The 19,398-nt window shown below is 49.0% G+C and overlaps 2 pseudogenes; both read right to left on the bottom strand.

Annotated features, from left to right (window-relative positions):
• Positions 1–1,618: 1,618 nt before the first annotated feature.
• Positions 1,619–4,487, bottom strand: LOC119279261 (annotated as a pseudogene).
• A 2,308-nt stretch (positions 4,488–6,795) lies between these two features.
• Positions 6,796–18,044, bottom strand: LOC119279260 (annotated as a pseudogene).
• Positions 18,045–19,398: the final 1,354 nt, after the last annotated feature.

Raw genomic sequence — 19,398 nt, 5'->3', positions numbered from 1 at the left:
ATGATTCCCCGCAAAAAATAAGAAATGTGGTTGTGATGATGCTTTCATCCCTTGCACACAGTTTTGTAAGCCCAAAACCTTGAATATTTAGATTGAAATTATAGCAAAATCATCTAGCTGCCAACAAAAAAAAACAATGCTTCTTTTGTTTAGCATTTTACATTTAGCAAATTCCTATTTATATAGCCTCTAAAAGTTTCTGAGTACGACCAGTTGAACAGTTGAATGCCATAGTTTCCATCTTTTGAGGAAACCAAGCAATCTGTTTAGACATAAGAACTTAATGGACATCACCACCTCCTCTGCCCTCTGGTCACCATTGTATAGCAAGTATCTCATCATGCAGATATTCTTTTCTTTCAAATAACTCTGAATTTCAGCAGTCCCGACAAAACGGGTCATTTTTCTGAAACAGAGGTTCTACTATTGAAGAAGTGCGTGTAAAGTCCATTTTTCCCCCTCTTCTCAAAACATGAATTTTTTTGTTATATCTGAATGATGGCCACCCCATATGAAACTGGAGTATTACATAGGATCTCTGAAGCAACAAAGAGAGCTTAGAGACGAATAAAGGAACTTCCTGCCTTTCCAAACTTAGTGGATTATTGTTAATACAAAAAGCACCTGTTGATACTAAACATGCTATTAATTTCAAGTACAATAACTAGAAACAGATTTGCAATGGGAGAAACTGGACGAAACAACAAACTTGATTTATTCATCTGTTGTAGAGGCTCAGAAGCTGCTTGGAATCTGCTCAAGACCAAGACGTCTTTACTGACGAAAATGTCTTATTCACCATGATGGTTCTGCGGTTCCCGTGCAACAGAGAAGGATGGCCAGAGCCCTGTTGTCTTGGGTTCTCTGGCCAATATGTAAAGAATGCAAACCAGGCTTCTTAATATCCTGGAGTACTGGAGCAGCAACATTGACTTCACCGTTGATCAGGTCCTTGAAGTGCCTCCCTCGCTGGTGAATATGGTTACAGGGCTGGGATTGTGTTAGGTTTAGAAGAACCTTATGGGGGCAACCCAGGAAATATGGATCAAGATAGAAGATCCGTGTGGCACTGTTACCTTAATTGATGAAAATGATATGTGTGTGTAGCTACTGGACAAATCTAGGCAATTTACAGTTAGTTTATGAACTTTGCAAGCTAAATTTCGATCTGAGTTCCTTCTCCTACTCATATCTTTGCAAGCTAAGAATCTGAATTCTTTGTATTGAAAATGTAGTAAAATCCTCTCACAGTCAATGGAAGCAAGCATAACATCTCATCAGTTATCAACACTTTTTTGTTATATCCGGGGTGTTTAAGGAAGAGCAAAATTTAATAAATGCATGTACATTTTACAGATTTCTCGTAACGGCTTACAATAGGTTTGAGCCACCTTTTCTCCTTTCGAGGAAATCAAACTGTACCTAATGTCATGAAAACCAAGTGGACATGCTGCAGAACATAGAGGCACTTGCGGTAACTAACATACGAACTGATCAGTGTTTATTATTTAGTTCCTTGGACTGCCCATTTACTTCTCTGCTTTATTGGAGTAATGAGAATTTTACAACATGTTAGTAATTTTTAATTTCAACAATGATAGCTCAAACCAGATTTGCGCTACAGGTGGAGCTCAAAGTACACAAATGAGTTCATCTGTTGTGGATCCAAGAAGGTTTGCAATACTGAGATATTATGCAGGTTAGCATAACTCAAGACTTGTAATAATTTGAGAAAATACAACAGACCATGAATTTTGTTTTACATAAGATAATCTCCCATGCACATTCTAATTGCCTACCTTGTCAGAATTGTCTCTGTTTCACCTAGGGCCTGATACATCTGAGGCTAGAGGTGGAGCTAAAGAGCTCACATTTCCCATGCTACCAAAATTTGCTGGACTTGTTACAACAAAGTTATGCTCTATGTTGAGGTCTGCAGTCATGGCACCTTCCAATACTTTTACCACCTCAGACATTTTAGGCCTTTTTTTGCAATCAATCTGCAAGCACCACATTGCAAGCATCATCATCTGAATCACATCTTGCTTGTGTGCTTGCATGTCGTTGATGTTATTATCAATCAAATCTACCAACCGATCACTCTTTACCTTTTCCTCCAATAGGGTGATGAGATGGATACTCTCTTCTGACCGTGAAGTGTCGAGGTTCTTTCTTCCACTGATGATTTCCATGACCACGACACCGAAGCTGTAGATATCGGCCTTTTCTGTGATCTGTGATGTCAACCATTCAGGAGCTAAATATCCAGGTGTGCCCCTCATTCTGGTAACAACTTGGCTCATATCCCTGTCTATGAGTTTGCATAGTCCAAAATCAGGAAGTTTAGCATTGAAGTCATCATCTAAGAGGATGTTTTGTGGTTTGACATCCAAATGAGCAATTCGTTTTGTGCACTCCTCGTGAAGATAAGAGAGTCCCTTAGCTATATGAGTTATAATCTTGCACCGCGTGCTCCAATCTAGAGGAGAAGCCTCATTGTCATGTCGACAATAGATCCATCTGTCCAAGGATCCTTTGGGCATGTACTCATATACCAAGAGCCTGTGGGATTTCTCTGCACAGAAACCAATCAATCTCACCAGATTAATGTGATGAATGCTGCCAATTGTCTGAACCTCTGCCGAAAATTCTCTTTTGTCCTGACCGGTTCGATCCAAACGTTTTACCGCAATCCTTTCATCAGCAAATTGTCCCTTGAAAACAGACCCAAATCCTCCTTCCCCGAGCTTGTCTTTGAACTGCTCAGTTGCTTCCTTTAGCTGTTGAAATGTGAACCTCATTGGTGTTCCTTGTAGCTCCCCAAACTCTTCCTCTTCTTCCATCTCATTCTGTTGTTGTGTTCTCCTTTTACATATAAAGGTGACGAGGAACAAGATGGTGAGCAAAATGAAGCCGCCTATGGGAGCTAGGATTGCAACAACTCTTCTTACATGGGAGGATTTCGGTTTCATGCTTGTTGGTCCAATAGCTGCAGGCAGAGTACTTGGGGTCGGAGGTGTTACCTCAGTCGGGGGTGCAGGCACCGGATTTTCAGGTGTAGGTGATAATGCTTGATTAATCAGGGGACAAAAGACGACCTGGTAGTTGGTGCCATGGACTGTTACAACCCCCCGGCACAATCAGCTCGTCTGGGCACTGATATGTGATGTTGGCTGCGCACCTTGGCCCCCTGCTGCATCCTAACCTTCCCTGAACCAGCACCGGCAGGAAGTCCATGGGCATTTTAAATAGCCCGCTATAGCTTCGCTATAGCACGCTATAGCGTTTACAAAAGGTTTTGCGCTAAGAAATTTTGGTCCAAACAAATAAGCAAACATTTTAAATAGCGCGCTATAGCTTCGCTATAGCACGCTATAGCATTTGGAAGAGGTCTGCCGCTAAGATGCTTAGCGCGCTATTTAAAACTAGTCGATGAGGGAGATATCGAAGAAGTCACTCGTTTGGCCTTGGCCAAGCGTGAACTCACCCTGTTGGCGCCGCTCCTCTCTTACACCGGACTGAGGATAGAGGTAGAAGAAGCACAGCAGTATTTTTTTCGGCCGCAACGCAGCCCTCTTCTATTTCTCCAACTGGATACACAACGCCACACCAGACAAGGATTTTACAGCCGCTTTTTGTAGCCAACAGAGACGTAGCACCCACGCACGCACTAACAGACTCAAACGTACAGCCGGCTTTATAGCTAACAATACGTAGCCCTCACGGAGTCCACCGCGATCTGGTCTTCCCTCGAACGTGCGCAGCCAGCTCCTCCGCAAGACCTGGTGCCATCATGCTACCGCTGCATCCTGCCTGCCTCGCCACACAATCGCAGGCTCAGCCACAGTCCGACTCAACCTAGCCTTCTACACGCACGCACACACGCACGCAGGCCATACAATGCCCAGACACACACATACACACACACACGCCACGCTGCTGCGTCTCACACGTCCCGCCTGTCCCGCGCGTCACCAACGAACCCGACGAGCCCGACGGCATCAGTGTGTCCCGTCCGTCCCGCGCGCACCCGACGAGCCCGACCACACACGCCGTGGCTTATTCCAACACACCCATCGTATTGGGCGGTTGACCATTGTCCTTGCAGGCGAGCAAGCCGCCACAGCCGCCAGTTTGTCACGACCCGTTGCCTTCGCCATTGAATGAGCAGCCTGTGCGTGCCCAGATGCGCACGCTCGTGGTGCCAACGGGAACGTCCAGCACCCATGTCTCCCCCGGATCGAGCCTCATGCCACCTCCAACAGGAACAGCGGCTGGCCACACGGTGTAGGAGCATCGGTTGATGACATGGAATTTGGTGGCCTCGCTGGTGGCAGCGAGGAGTAGGAGGACGAGAAGGAGAGGCAGGCGACAGAGAGCCGAAGAGGTACTCGCCACTGCCATTTGTGTTATGATTTTGCTTGCACCGAACTTGAATCAGAGTTTGAGTTGCGAACTTGCAACTGGGCTCCTGTGACAGCTAACAGCATGGAAGAATGGTAGAGGATTGCCGACAGGGACTGCATCTGTGTGTTGAATCATTCAACGGTCAGCATAAGAACAGCCTAACATGCTCTGTAGTGATGACTGTTTGATAGGACCAGACTTGCTTGCGGTGCTTGTTTGCTTGTTTAGTAGTCCCTTTCAAATTTGTACCTGTACTGTGTCTTCCAAAAAAAGGGAATCTGTACATGTGTATAATCTGTTGTTTGATTAATTTTGCTGCCTAACAAAATTCTTGAAGCTGGTGTGGAATGTGAATTTGTTTTATGTTTGCCTTTCGTGAAATCGTTAGATTGCACATCTTAATTTGTTCATTCCTGATCTGAGTGTTATGATTTTTAGCTACACTCAGACCCAGAATCTTGAGTCAGCAACCATCTAGGTACCTGGTGGTTGGGGAAGAGCTGAAGTTGGCAGCGTTTGGCAGCTGCCTGGAAGCAGCTGGAGTCCTCCTTCACTCATCGACCCGTCCTCACTCGCCAAAACTCTGTGGTTTGTGTGCAAACGAGGGTGGGCGAAAACCTTGTTATCTTTGCGAACATCTCTGTTAATTGCTAGCTGTTTACTTTTAACCCATTTTGTAGGGCCGAATCTTAGGTTGCACGACTTTTTTGGTTGTGCCGTTGATAGAAATGAATCTAGCAGCTGGTATTAGCTGGTTGGAATTCTATTTCTGAGTACTGGTATGTACCTTGTCTCTTCCAAATTAATTGTAGTTCTAGTTTTGTTAATTTTTTAGCCTGGTACCACCGTCAAGAAGGGAAAACCACCATGGTTTATTTTAAAATTGCTAAGCAGTAAGCATTGCATTAACACATGAGCAGGTTAATTAAGAGTTCCATTGAATGAACTGGATTACTGGAATAAACAAAGTCTTGACCAAGGCTATACCATCTATGTGGCTGAGATTGTCCTACTGAATTACCCCGCCTCATATATATCACAACTGAAAGATATCCCATAATACGAGTATTTGGCAAGCTTTGTTATTTGTTTTAATTCTAAACATGCTTGCCCTTGCTCCTGAGATAGTCTGAGTGCATGAATTCGAAAGTTGGAGGACTAACCCAGCACCATTAACCTTGCTACCCAGAGAATAGACGCCAGCTTGATCAAGATGATCTTCAAGTACCCCGGGTCTGAAAAAGACTAATCTATCCTCTATTTCGGTCTTTATCACGAGTAGCTTGCCAGGATGTTGGGGTCTCATGGGTACTTCTGTCTTAAATTATAGTATCAAATTGTTGTTATTTTTGTAGTTCTGTTCTTGCAGGTTCAAGCTTACTCGATAGCGCATCTGATGCATGAAAGGAATGGATGTGATGGACGCTGACAAAAATGGCTCCCGCAAGAGCAGTACGCAAAGCATTTCTCAATACTCCTATCAGCCAATGGACCTACGTATCTCGCTGAGAATGAAACTAGAGTTTGCTGCGGTTCTCCCTACAATGTCGAAATGGCTACCGAAAGAGATCATACCGCAAGAATGGTAACATTTTAGTTCATGCAGCGTCAGAGATTTATATATAGTACAGAAATATATTTAATGGTTGATCTAATGAAGCTAGCTAATGGTGAACCTGATAAAATTAATTTGTTGCTGACTAGGGTGGCAAAAGCCTTTGTGGCAATGCCTGTTTTGCATATTTTTATCTTCGAGAAAACCCCAAAAGTTTTGCAAATAGATGTATTGATAGAAAAAGAGGTTATGCACGAGCCCAAGAAAGGGCAAAACCCAAAATTACAACGCTACCCCAAATACATGTAGCATTTTACTTTCTATTGCAACAAAGTTAGGTTCAAACCATATTTCCCCTTTTTGAGGAAATTAAACCATATTTCCCCTTGTAGAAATTAAGCCATATTTTTAATGTTCGGCACTGGCTATGTCATGAAAACCAAGTACAATCGGTGCAGAACTTAAAGGCACTTGTGGCAACTAACTGATCAATGCTTATTAGTTACTCCCTTAAATATCGAGTTTACTTTCATTTTGTTCATTTTCTTGTTTTGCTAGTTATGATCGTTGCTATTAATTCAACTGTGATAACTAGAAGCAGATATGCATTTATAGAGGAAAACTGGATACAGGAATACAAGATGAGTTTATGTATGATATAGATCACAGAAAATTTGTAATATTGAGATATTCTGCAGATAAAAATAACCCGAGATAGGGGTTTAAAATTGTAGTAATTTCAGCAAATAAATACTACAGATCAGGGCTTTTGTTCCAAGTAACAAATCTACTGCTCACAATCTAATTGGATATCTTCTCGGGACGGTCTCATTTCACCTGGGCCCTCATAGATCTGAGCCTACAGGTGGAGCTGAGGAGTTCACACTTCCATCATTACCAAAATTAGCTCGACCTGTTGCGACAAAGTTATAATCTATGTTGGCGTCAACATCCATGGCACCTTCAAGGACTGTGACGACTTCGGACATTTTAGGCCTTTTTTTGCAATCAATCTACAAGCACCACATTGCAAGCATCATCATCTGAATTACATCTTGCTTGTGTGCTTGCATGTCGTTGCTGTTATTGTCAATCAAATCTACCAACTGATCATTCTTCACCTTTTCCTCCAATAGGGTGATGAGATGGACGCTCTCTTCTTACCGGGAAGTGTCAAGGTTCTTTATTCCACTGATGATTTCCATGACCACGATGCCAAAGCTGCAGATATTCGCTTTTTCCGTGATCTGTGATGTCAACCATTCAGGAGCTAAATATCCAGGTGTGCCTCTCATTCTGGTAACCACTTGGCTCATATCCCTGTCGATGAGCTTGCATAGTCCAAAATCAGAAAGTTTAGCATCGAAGTTGTCATCTAAGAGAATATTTTGCGGTTTGACATCCAAATGAGCAATTCTTTTTGTGCACTCCTCATGAAGATAAGAGAGGCCCTTAGCTATGTGAGTTATAATCTTGCACCGCGTGCTCCAATCTAAAGGAGGGGCATCATTGTCATGTCAACAATAAATCCATCTGTCCAAGGATCCTTTGGGCATGTACTCATATACCAAGAGCCTATGGGATTTCTCTGCACAGAAACCAATCAATCTCACCAGATGAATATGATGAATGCTGCCAATTGTCTGAACCTCTGCCAAAAATTCACTTTTGCCCTGACCAGTTCGATCCAAACGTTTCACTGCAATCCTTTGATCACCAAATTATCCCTTGAAAACAGACCCAAATCCTCCTTCCCCAAGCTTGTCTATGAATTGCTTGGTTGCTGCTTTTAGCTGTTGAAATGTGAACCTCATTGGTGTTCCTTGTAGCTCCCCAAACTCTTCCTCTTCTTCCATCCCATGTTGTCGTTGTGTTCTTCGTTTACATATAAAGAAGATGATGAGGAACACGATGGTGAGCAAAATGAAGCCGCCTACAGGAGCTAGAATTGCAACAACTCTTCTTGTAGCAGACGATTTCGGTTTCATGCTTGTTGGCCCGGTAGCTGCAGGCAGAGTACTTGGTGTCGGAGGTGTTACATCGGCTGGGGGCGCAGGCAGGGCACTTTTGATTAATCAGGGGGCAGAAGATGACCTGGTAATCTGTGCCCGTCAGGCAAGTGAAAGTGGAAAAATCGTTGGGATTGCTGTGGGCATCTAGGCACAACCGCTTATAGAAGACCGAGTTAATTGTGTAACTGCAATTTCTTTCTGCGCTCCTAATACATGGACTGTTACACCCTCCCGGAGCCTTCAGCTCTCTTGGGCACTGCGATGTGATGTTGGCCTTTGTTTTACCGAAAAAGGCTTTCACCCCGCTTTATAAATAAAGCCAACCGCCAGGAGCACATACAAGACTAGTTCAACACACACACCCAAGTCACACAAATAAGGTCCAGAGGTTCTGCTGAGAGCACAACTCAATAAGCCCAGAAACGCAACACAACATAAAAAGATAGCTCAGCCAGGGCCAAGGCCGTAGCCAGAGCTGGATAGCAACACACGACTAATCAGGCTCAGGAGGAGGCGGCGGAGGGGGCGGTGACAGACGGACGGCCATCGAGCGGAGGTCGGCGATGAAGGCGGAGATGGCGTCCCGGTCCCGAGGCCGCCAGAGCTGCAAGTAACCAGACAATTTGTAGAGGGCGTCAGTAGAGCGTCGGAGAGGGGAGCGCTGAATCACAAGTTTATTGCGAATGGTCCAAAGCGTCCACGCGAGAACCCCAATCTCAAGCCACCTAATGTGGCGAGATGGAGGTGGGGAGGCATGTAGTTCGGCGAAGAGGTCGGGCAAGTTGGAGTGGCACCAATTCCCGCCAATTGCCTCCCTAAAGCAGCTCCAGACGAACTGCACAGACACACAGGAGAAGAAAATGTGGTTCGAGTCTTCGGGGGAATCACAAAGGGGGCAGATGCCAGAGCCCGGGCCATTGCGCTTGCGGACCTCAACACCCGACGGAAGCCGACCGCGGATCCACTTCCACATGAAGATCCGGATTTTAAGGGGCAGTCGAATGGACCAAACCGCCTGAAGGGGGGGAGGGGCGGAGGAGGGGGCGATAGCCGCATAGAGGGACTTGGTGGAGAATTGTCCCGAAGGCTCAAGGTGCCACCGAACCTCATCCGGGCCAACATCGACAGTCGGTTCATGGAGCGCAATACAATCAAGAAGCTCATGCCAGGCGGCCACTTCCGGAGGCCCAAATGGACTCCGGAACGCGAGGCGCCCTAAGTCAATAAGGGCCTGCTGAACTGAGATTGTAGGGGCGACTGTGATGGAGAAGAGGTCGGGAAAGCGGGCAGTGAAGGGGGCGTCCCTAGCCCAGCGGTCAAACCAGAACAAGGTCGCCGCTCCGGAACCAACCGAGATGGAGGTCCCAATACGGAGGACGGGAATCAGCTGGATGACCGACTGCCAGAACTGGGACCCGCCCGACCGCTGGCAGAAGGCCAAGGGTTGACCACGCAGGTATTTGTTCCGGGTGATGTCTAACCACAGACTGCCATGTCCCTGAGAGATGCGCCAGAGCCAGCGGGAAAGGAGGGCAATGTTCATGCGCTTAGAGCACATGATGCCAAGGCCTCCCTGGTCCCGAGGTTTGCAGATGTCGGGCCAACTAACCATATGATACTTCTGCCTGTTATTGTCTCCTGCCCAATAGAAGTGAGATTGAATTATAGCAATCTCGTGATGGAGGGTCTCATGGAGACTGTAGAAGCTCATAAGGAATATGAGGAGACTAGAGAGCGAGGAGTTGATGAGGATTGTCCGGGCCGCCTTCGAGAGCCATCGACCTTGCCACGGCTCCATTCGCGTTTGCAACTTGGAGACCGTAGGGCGAAGGTCCGCCACAGTGAGCCGGGAGTCACTAATGGGCGTTCCCAAGTATGTAATTGGGAAGGAGCCCAGGCGGCAGTTGAGGCGGTTGGCAATGCCGAGGGCCTCAGCCGGAGAGTAGCCCATCACCATCACATCGCTTTTGTCGAAGTTGATCTTGAGACCAGACATTTGCTGGAAGCAGAGGAGGAATTTCAGACTAGCGATGTCCGTATCCGAGCCTTCGACCATGATGATGGTGTCGTCAGCGTACTGGAGCAGGGAGATGCCAGTGCCACCGGTCAGGTGAGGGGTGATCCCACGAATATGACCAGCAGCCTTGGCCTTGTCCAGGATGGCCGCAAGAGCATCAACCACCATATTAAACAAGAACGGGGAAAAAGGGTCACCCTGTCTCACCCCACAGAACGTGGGGAAGTAGGGACCAATCTCCCCGTTGATGTTAACGGCCGTGCGCCCACACGAAACCATCTGCATCACCCGAGTTACCCAACAGTCATCGAAGCCTTTTCGCAGAAGAACTTCCTGAAGGAAGGGCCAACTAACAGTGTCATAGGCCTTATGGAAATCGATCTTCAGAAAGACCGCTTTGAGGTGCTTGGAGCGGACTTCATGGAGGATTTCGTGGAGGACCAACACCCCATCCAGAATATACCGGCCTTGGATGAAAGCCGATTGGTTGGGGTGGGTAATACGGTCGGCAAGCAGGGTCACCCTATGGGCATACCCTTTAGCAAGAATCCGGAAGATCACGTTAATCACCGTGATAGGGCGGAACTGGTGGATGTCAGAAGCACCAGGAACCTTGGGGATGAGCGAGATCGTCCCGTAGTTCAGGCATCCGAGATCGATGGATCCGACGTAGAACTCGTCAAAGATAGCCATGATCTCCGGCTTAATCACATTCCAGAAGCTCTGGAAGAACTTAACTGGAAGACCATCCAGGCCAGGGGCAGAGGATGGGTTTTTTAAGGCGTCTGTGAAGCGTCGCTTAGGCGACGCCTTAGCGTCGGGGCGCCCTCCGATGGCAAGGCGTCGAACCTGCCTTACACATCGTCGTAAAGCGTCCGCTTTAGAACCTAGGGCATCTGAATCGTCCGCCTAGGCGCGTAGGGCAGCACCTTGGGCCAGATCGGACGCCATGGGCTGCTTCCAGGCCGGAAAGAGTGGCCCACTCGAGAAGCTTTTGCGGGCTTTCGCTGGAAATATTGGGCTCACGCGCGAGTGCGAACAGGTATAAGGCGAAGGGCGGGACAGAGAGGATCGAACCAATCGTCCAATCCACCCGATAGGGTTTCCTTCTCTCCTCTCTGACCTTTGACGGCGGCTCCTTCCTCTACAGCTCCGATCTGTGCCCCTCCTCGCCGGGCTCAGCTCTCCCTCCAACTCTGGCGCAACATCAAAGTGTGGCTCCCGTTCTCATCTCACTTCTACCCCGGTGTTAGACGTATTAGGGTTTGGAACAATGCTCGATACCCTTGATGGGTATGGCTGTCATATATTTATAAGAGGGAACCGTACAAATACAAGTTGTGTTACAACACGTATATCTAATATATACTTAGTCTAACACCCTCCCTCAATCTTAACTATGTCCTGAAATACTCAGAAGGTTAAGATTGCGTCGACATCCTTCAAAAGAAGGCAAGGGCAAAGGTTTAGTGAAGATATCAGCAAGCTGATCCTTAGAAGAAACAAACTTGATCTAAAGAAGCTTCTTTGGAACGCGTTCCCTGACAAAATTATAGTCAACTTCGATGTGCTTCATTCGGGCATGAAACACCGGATTAGATGAAAGATATGTGGCACCGATGTTATCACACCAAAGGACAGGCGACTGAGTGGGAGAGACCTTCAACTCTCGAAGTAATGACTGCACCCATATGATCTCAGCTGTGGCATTAGCAACTGCTTTGTACTCAGCTTCAGTACTACTCCGGGACACTGTAGCTTGCTTGCGAGCTTGCCAGGCGATCAAGTTAGGTCCAAAGAACATAGCATGTCCCCCCGTGGATCGCCGATCATCAGGACAACCAGCCCAATCGGCATTAGAAAAGGCTGAGATCAGTCCAGAAGATGCAGGCCGAAGATAGAGACCATATGAACCGGTGTGACGAACATAGCGCAGGATGCTCTTAACAGCGGACCAGTGAGGTCCACGAGGCACATGAAGGTACTGGCACACACGGTTGACCGCAAAAGAGATGTCTGGTCGAGTAACGAGCAAGTACTGCAGTCCACCAACAATACTGCGATACTCCGTAGCATCCTCAGGAGAGAGCAAGTCACCATCAAGAGCTGTCAGCTTATCTGTGGCAGACATAGGAGTCGTGGCAATCTTGCACTGCAACATACCAGCACGGCGTAGAAGATCCTGAGAGTACTTCCTCTGAGAAAGGGCCAGACCACCATCAGAATGAAGCACCTCCAAACCCAGGAAATAATGAAGTCTCCCAAGATCCTTAACAGCAAACTCAGCACTAAGAGAGGACACAAGCTGGTCCGTAGCAACAACAGATGAACTGACAAGAATGATATCATCAACGTAGACCAGAATGTACATAGTCACCTCAGTCCGCTGAAGAAGAAACAGAGATGTATCCGCTGTAGAAGGCACAAAACCATGCGCGCGAAGAGCAGCTCCAAGACGTGCATGCCACGCACGAGGGGCCTGCTTCAACCCATAGAGAGCCTTGACAAGACGACACAAATGATGTGGCTGATCAGGATCAACAAACCCTGGCGACTGACGCATATAGACCTCTTCCTCCAGAACTCCATGGAGAAAGGCATTCTGAACGTCAAGCTGTCGAAGCGACCATCCTCGAGTAACGGCCAAGGAAAGAAGAACACGAATAGTAGTGGGTTTAATAACAGGACTGAACGTGTCTTCGTAATCAATGCCATACCGTTTTTTGAATCCCTTTGCAACCAGGCGTGCCTTATACCTCTCAATGGAGCCATCAGCATGTTTCTTCACCTTAAATACCCATTTAGAATCAATGATATTGACACCAGATGGAGGTGAAACCAGACGCCAAGTGTTGTTCTGCTGAAGAGCATGGATCTCCTGCTCCATAGCAGCACGCCAATGTGGAATGCGAAGTGCTGCCTGAAAGTGTCGTGGTTCAGTCGTAGGATCTGCCTCAGCATGCACCACGCATGCTGCAAGCCACGCAACAGTCCCGTCAGTACGCTTCTTCGGTTGGAAGATACCACTCTTGCTGCGAGTATGAGGGCGCAGGATGACAGGCGGAGGTGGGGATGGAGCTGTCACCACAGGCGAGGACGTGCCTGCAGGTGAGTCAACAAGTGCGTCTGGCGGCATAGTCAAGCGCAGCACCTGACCTGGAGTTGTTGACGAAGAATGGCCAGGCGTGGGTGGCGACGAGGAACCAGGCGACACAAGTGCACCGGGCGACACGAGCTCACCGGGCGACACGGGCACTTCAGCGAGCCCACGTGCATGGGACATGCAAGCATCATCGATCGGTGAGGCCACCGGCCCAGGGGACCGAGCCGCGGGGTCAGCTGACCCAGGCGACTGCGGGGCCGCAAGCCCAGGCGCCGAGGCCACCGGTGACCCAGGCGACTGCGGGGCCGCAAGCCCAGGCATCGAGGCCACCAGGGAAGCCAGCCCAAGTGATGTGGGCATGCCAGCAGATCCACGTGCATGGGGCATGCACGTGTGATCAACGTCGGCGGAGGCCGTCGTATCAGCGGGTGCAGCCGGTGTAGCAACAGCTGGCATAGGTGGCGCACCATCATCATCAAGCAGCTCCAGTCGAGCACCTCATCCAGCACCTGCACCGTGGTTAGGCAACAACAGAGGAGAGTATGCAGCATCTACAAACTGATCAGGCAATACTGGAAACGAGTGCAACTCGGTGACAGGAGTGTCAGTGGGCAACGTGAGCGTGGAAAAAGGGAAGACAGTCTCATCAACATCACGGGAAATGTAAACATGGTTTGATGGAACATGGAGACACTTGTAACCTTTGTGGAGAGGACTGTATCCGAGGAACACGCATTTTTTCGAACGGTACTCAAGTTTATGCTTATTGTACGGGCGAAGATGTGGCCAACACGCACAACCGAACACTTTGAGAAAGGAGTAATCTGGAGTTTCATGAAGCAACACTTCTAGACGGGACTTCATGTGAAGAAGTCGCGTGGGAATCCTGTTTATCAAAAAACAAGCAGTAACAAAGGCATCGCTCCAGAACCGAAACGGAACAGAGGCATGTGCAAGAAATGTTAGCCCAGTTTCAACTATATGACGATGCGTACGCTCAGCTGCACCGTTCTGCTGATGTGTGTGAGGACAAGACACATGATGTGAGATACCAAGCTTCTGAAAGAAGGTGTTAAGATTACGGTATTCACCTCCCCAGTCAGACTGAACATGAATAATTTTGTGCTTGAGTAACCGTTCAACATGTGCTTGAAATTGCATGAAAACATGAAACACATCAGATTTGCGCTTAATAAGATAAAGCCAAGTAAAGCGACTGAAAACATCTATGAAACTGACATAATAGTTGTGCCCACTAACAGAGGTTTGGGCATAGCCCCACACATCGGAAAACACAAGTTCAAGAGGAGCCTTGACAACACGATTTGATACAGAAAAGGGTAACTGATGACTCTTGCCTTGTTGACAGGCATCACAAACTAGAAACTCCTTATTACTGGACTCAACAGGAAGACGATGATGATGAAGCACATGTCGCACAATGGGAGTGGCAGGGTGGCCAAGGCGAGAATGCCACTGCGACGACGACACCCGCACACCACTGAACACATGAGATACACGTGGCACATCAGGCATGTGTGGCACACCAAGCACATATAAGCCGTCACGAGCTCGACCACTAAGAAGAACGTCCCTCATGTCCCAATCCTTAACAAAAAAATGGAAAGGGTGAAACTCAACAAACACATTGTTGTCAAGAGTTAATTTAGGAACCGAGAGTAAACTACGTGTGACTGAAGGAACACGAAGGACATCAAGGAGACGCAAGGTTTTAGTGGTACGAGAAAGAAGAGATGCCTGACCAATATGTGAGATGGGCATACCTGATCCATTGGCAGTGCGAACCTGATCATGGCCGGTGTAGGGCTGTCGAGTGGCCAACTTGTCAAGCTGGCTCGTCAAGTGGTCCTTGGCGCCTGTGTCCATGTACCAGGCAGGATCCACGGAATATGAGGGAGTGAACCCGGGCTCTTGTGTGGCAAGAGCAGCTTGCTTCTCGTTGCCCTTCCCATTGTTCCCGATGCCAAGGAAATCACGTTTAAACCGACGATGACACCGAGACGCCAAGTGCCCCTCAATACCGCAAAGCTGACACTCGACACCACCACCACACGCCTCGCAGTGAAGTCGCTTGCGACCAGCCGTTGGAGGAGCGGGCGGACGAGGCTGGTTGCCCGAGGGCGCGATGGCTTCTGCTTGGCACCACGGGCACCTCCGCGAAGAGCAGCATTCGCAGAAGGGCCCTCCGTGTAGACTCCGACAGAGCGACGAGCAGCGAGCCGCTGTTCCGTGTTAAGGAGGCGGGCGTAGAGGTCACGGGGTGGCATCGGCGTGTCACGCCCGTTGACATTTTCAACCAGAGAGTCATAATCCTCGTCCAGTCCATTAAGAATGAATGAAGTAAACTCCTCATCACGGAGCGGCTTCCCAATGGAGGACAGTGTATCGGCCAAGCTTTTGACTTTGTTGAAGAAAGCGGTGACAGAGAGATCATTCTTCTTGACCTCACCCAGCTGATTGTGTATAGCAGATGAACGTGCGAGCGACTGTGAGGAAAAGCTGGAGTCAAGCGTGGTCCATGCATCCCTCGATGTGGCGGCAAAGACAACCATGCCAGCCACGGATGGAGTGAGCGACGACTGAATAGCACCCAGGATGGCTTGATCTTGAGAAGTCCACCGACGATGAGCAGGGTTGGGGACCATGACAGAGCCACCATGAGACGAGGGCACCGGAACCATAGCCGGAGGGCACGGCAGGGAGCCATCAACATATCCTTCAAGGTAGTGGCTCCGCATCAGCCGCAACACTTGAGCGCGCCACAGGAGATAGTTATCAGTAGAAAGCTTCACCGTCACCAGATGGGCGAAGTGAAACGGCCCTGGTTCGGCCATCGGTGCGGAGAGCGGCAGATCAGGCGGCGGACCAGGCGGCAGAACAGCACCATACGGGACTAGTGCCTCGGCCGATGGTTGTTGATGATGGCCATAAGCCGCCGAGGAGCGCGCACCATACAGGAGCGCAGGAGGAGCGGCGTACGGCTGGGCAGCAGCGTAGGACGCCGGGGCTGGAGCAGAATACAGCGCATATGTCGCAGCCGATGGCGCGAGGTAGGGCGCCGGGTACGGGCCGCCGTACGGCGCCTGGATGGGAACGCCATAGGGCCCCGAGGCCAGGGGCGCATCATGGTACGAGGCCGACCTGGCCGCATCGCCGTACGGGGCCGAGGCTGGAAGACCACCGTAGGCCGCCTGCCCATTGGCGCCGCAGGAGGCCAGTGGTGGAGGCGTGCCCCGCGACTGGATCGGGATGGCCGCGATCGGAGGCGCATCAGGCGACCGAGGCGGCGGCAACATGTTGGGCGATCGATGCGGCGCGGGAGGATGTGATCCCGACGCAGCAGATCGGGCCCATGCAAGTGGAGGCGACGCCAGGAACGACGACTCCATCGCCAGAGTGGAGAGAGGCGGCGCGGCGGCGGGGGCCGGTGCGACGGCAGCAGAGGAGGCGGAAGCGTGACGCGGATCGAACGCGTCGTCTGATACCATGTTAGACGTATTAGGGTTTGGAACAATGCTCGATACCCTTGATGGGTACGGCTGTCATATATTTATAAGAGGGAACCGTACAAATACAAGTTGTGTTACAACACATATATCTAATATATACTTAGTCTAACACCCGGCCTCCTCTGAATTTTCTTCTACCCCTCCTAGTACTCTGTTTCTTCCTGCATTGTAGGTAGATCTGTAGATGTGCTTGGCTGCTTGCCTGCTCCTCATGTGCATCTCTTTGCTCCCAAATCTGCTTCTCCATCCACAAGGCAGCAACCCCACCATCGCTTCTCTCCTTCCCCATGCTTGTCTGCTTGCTCTAGTGATTTGGCTCTTCTCTCTTTGACGGTTGATTGGGTCTTTTCTCAATGTTGCTGCAGCAGCGAGGTGTCCCTGCTCTGATGGATCCTAGGAGAAGAGCTACATCAGATGATCCAATTTGGAAGTATGGGTTCTGGCCAGATTTAAAGAGGAAAGATTTACTCCAGTGTACATTGTGTGGCAAGATAGTCCATGCTGGAGTGAGAAGGCTGAAGCAGCACCTTTCTGGGGGTTGTAGTGATGCAGATATGTGTCCGAGGCATCTATGGAGATTAGGATAGAGATGCGCAAATCCTTAAACACTAGAAAGTTTAAAGCTATGGAGCGATATATTGATGAGAAGGATGAAGCTGAAGTTGAAAGGCGCCGTTCTGTCATATACAGAAGATGATTTGAGGCCTATGACTTGGCAACAACTAATTATGTTAATGTTAGTTGTTAAATTTCCTAAATGGCTGCCATCTGTTATATACTTATATATGTATGTACAATTTATGATGTCAATGCTAGTAGTTAAATCTCCTAATTGGCTGCCATCTATTATATATGTATGTGTCTAGGGTGTCGCCTCGCCTTATGCCTTACCGCTCAGGCAGTGAGGCGCCCCCAGCGCCTCGCCTCGCCTTACCGCCTTAAAAACATAGATGTTGGCTGCACAGCGCGGCCCCTTGCTGCACCCTGACTTTCCCTGAACTGGCACTGGCAGGAAGTCCATGGGCACGTTGAAGCCATCAGTGAGCGAGATGTCGAAGAAATCATCATCACTTTGGCCTTGGCCAAGCCTGAACTCGCCCAGTGTGTTTGGCGATCGACCACTGACCGTACAGGCGAGCAAGTCGCTGCAGTCGCCAGTTTGGCATGACCCACCTTCGCCAAGGAGTGAGCAGCCTGTGTGCGCCTAGATGCGCCCTGCTGAGGTACCAGCGGGCACGTTCAGCGCCCACGTCCCCCCCGGATCGAGCTTCACGCCACCTCCCGGCAGAATGGCTGGCCACACGGTGTAGGAGCACTGGTTGATGATTTTGAATGTGGTGGCCTCGCTGGTGGCAGCGAGTAGGAGTACGACGAGGAGAGGGAGGAGCTGGAGAGCCGAAGAAGTACTCGTCACTGCCATTTTTGTTACAATTTTTTGCTTGCACACGTTAACTTCAAACAGAGTCTGAGTTGGAAACTTGCAATAGGGTACCTGTGATGGCTAAAAGGGTGGAAGAGTGGTAGGGGATTCTAGATAGGGACTGCATCAGTGAGTTGATTCATTCAACGGTCAGCATAAAAACAGCCTAACATGCCTATAGCCATGACTGTTTGATAAGAACAGACTTGTTTGCTTGCTTGGTCCCTTTCGAATTGTAGCTGTACGTCTTCCAAAGAAAAAGAATGGGAATCTATGCATGTGCATAACGTGTTGTTTGATCAATTTTTCTGCCTAACAAATTCTTTAAGCTGATGTAGCCCTAAATCCTAACTGCACACTTTTCTGCCTTTCAGGAAATTGTTAGGTTGCACATCTTAATTTGTTCATTCCTAATCTGTTGTTATGATTTGTCGTGGCATTCCTGATCTGGAATCTGCAGTCAGCAACAGTTTAGAGGCAACCTGGTGGTTGGGGGCAAGCTGAAGCTGACAGTGGTTGGCAGCTGCCTGGAAGCAGCTGGAGGCCTCCTTCACCCATCGACGACTGGCCTAGCTATCATACGCTGTCAACCACATGGAGCCATGCAGGCATGTCTCACTCACCATAACTCTGTGTCATGCGTGCAAACAAGGGCGGCGAAGACCTTGTGATCTTTGCGAACATCGCTGTTAATTGGTAGCTGTTCTTTTAACACATTTTGTAGCGCCGGATCTAAGGTTGCATGACTCTTTTTGTTGCGCCCTTGGTAGAATTAAATCTCGCAGCTCGTATTAGCTGATTGTAGTTCTATTTCTGAGTACAGTACTGGTATGTACCTTGGCTCTTCCAAATTAATTGAAGTTCTAGTTTTGTTCATTTTTTAGCCTGGTACTACTGTCAAGAAGGGAAAACCACCATGTATGGTTTATTTTGAAATTACTAAACAGTAAGCATTGCATTAACAACACACGAGCAGGTTACTTAAGAGTTCACATTGAATGAACTGGAATAAACAAATACTTGACCAAAGCTATGCTCTCTTTGTTGTACAGACCTTTGATTCAAGTTTTGTGAGTAGTGAATGGAAATTGCCCATAGGTTCTCATAGTCTTCGCGTGATGGATTCGGGCTCTCGCGACTCCCCTGGCGCCCCCGCGTGCGCCTCCGCCGCCCCCAGCTCCGCGCCGTCGGAGACCTCCCCCGCCCCCTCCCCGGCGGCCCTCCCCGTCGCTGAGTCGACGCCGCCCTCCTCGCCGGTCGCCCCTTCTGCCGCCGCCCCGGCGTCCCGATTCCGCTGGGCGGATTGCGCCGAGGACGCGCCTTTCCCCCCTCTCCTGTCTCCCCCGGCCCCCTT

This window comes from Triticum dicoccoides, chromosome 3B (assembly GCF_002162155.2).
Source record: "Triticum dicoccoides isolate Atlit2015 ecotype Zavitan chromosome 3B, WEW_v2.0, whole genome shotgun sequence".
In the NCBI taxonomy this organism is placed as follows: domain Eukaryota; kingdom Viridiplantae; phylum Streptophyta; class Magnoliopsida; order Poales; family Poaceae; genus Triticum; species Triticum dicoccoides.
Note: the sequence above shows the minus strand (reverse complement) of the source record. Positions and strands in the feature narration are given on the sequence as shown.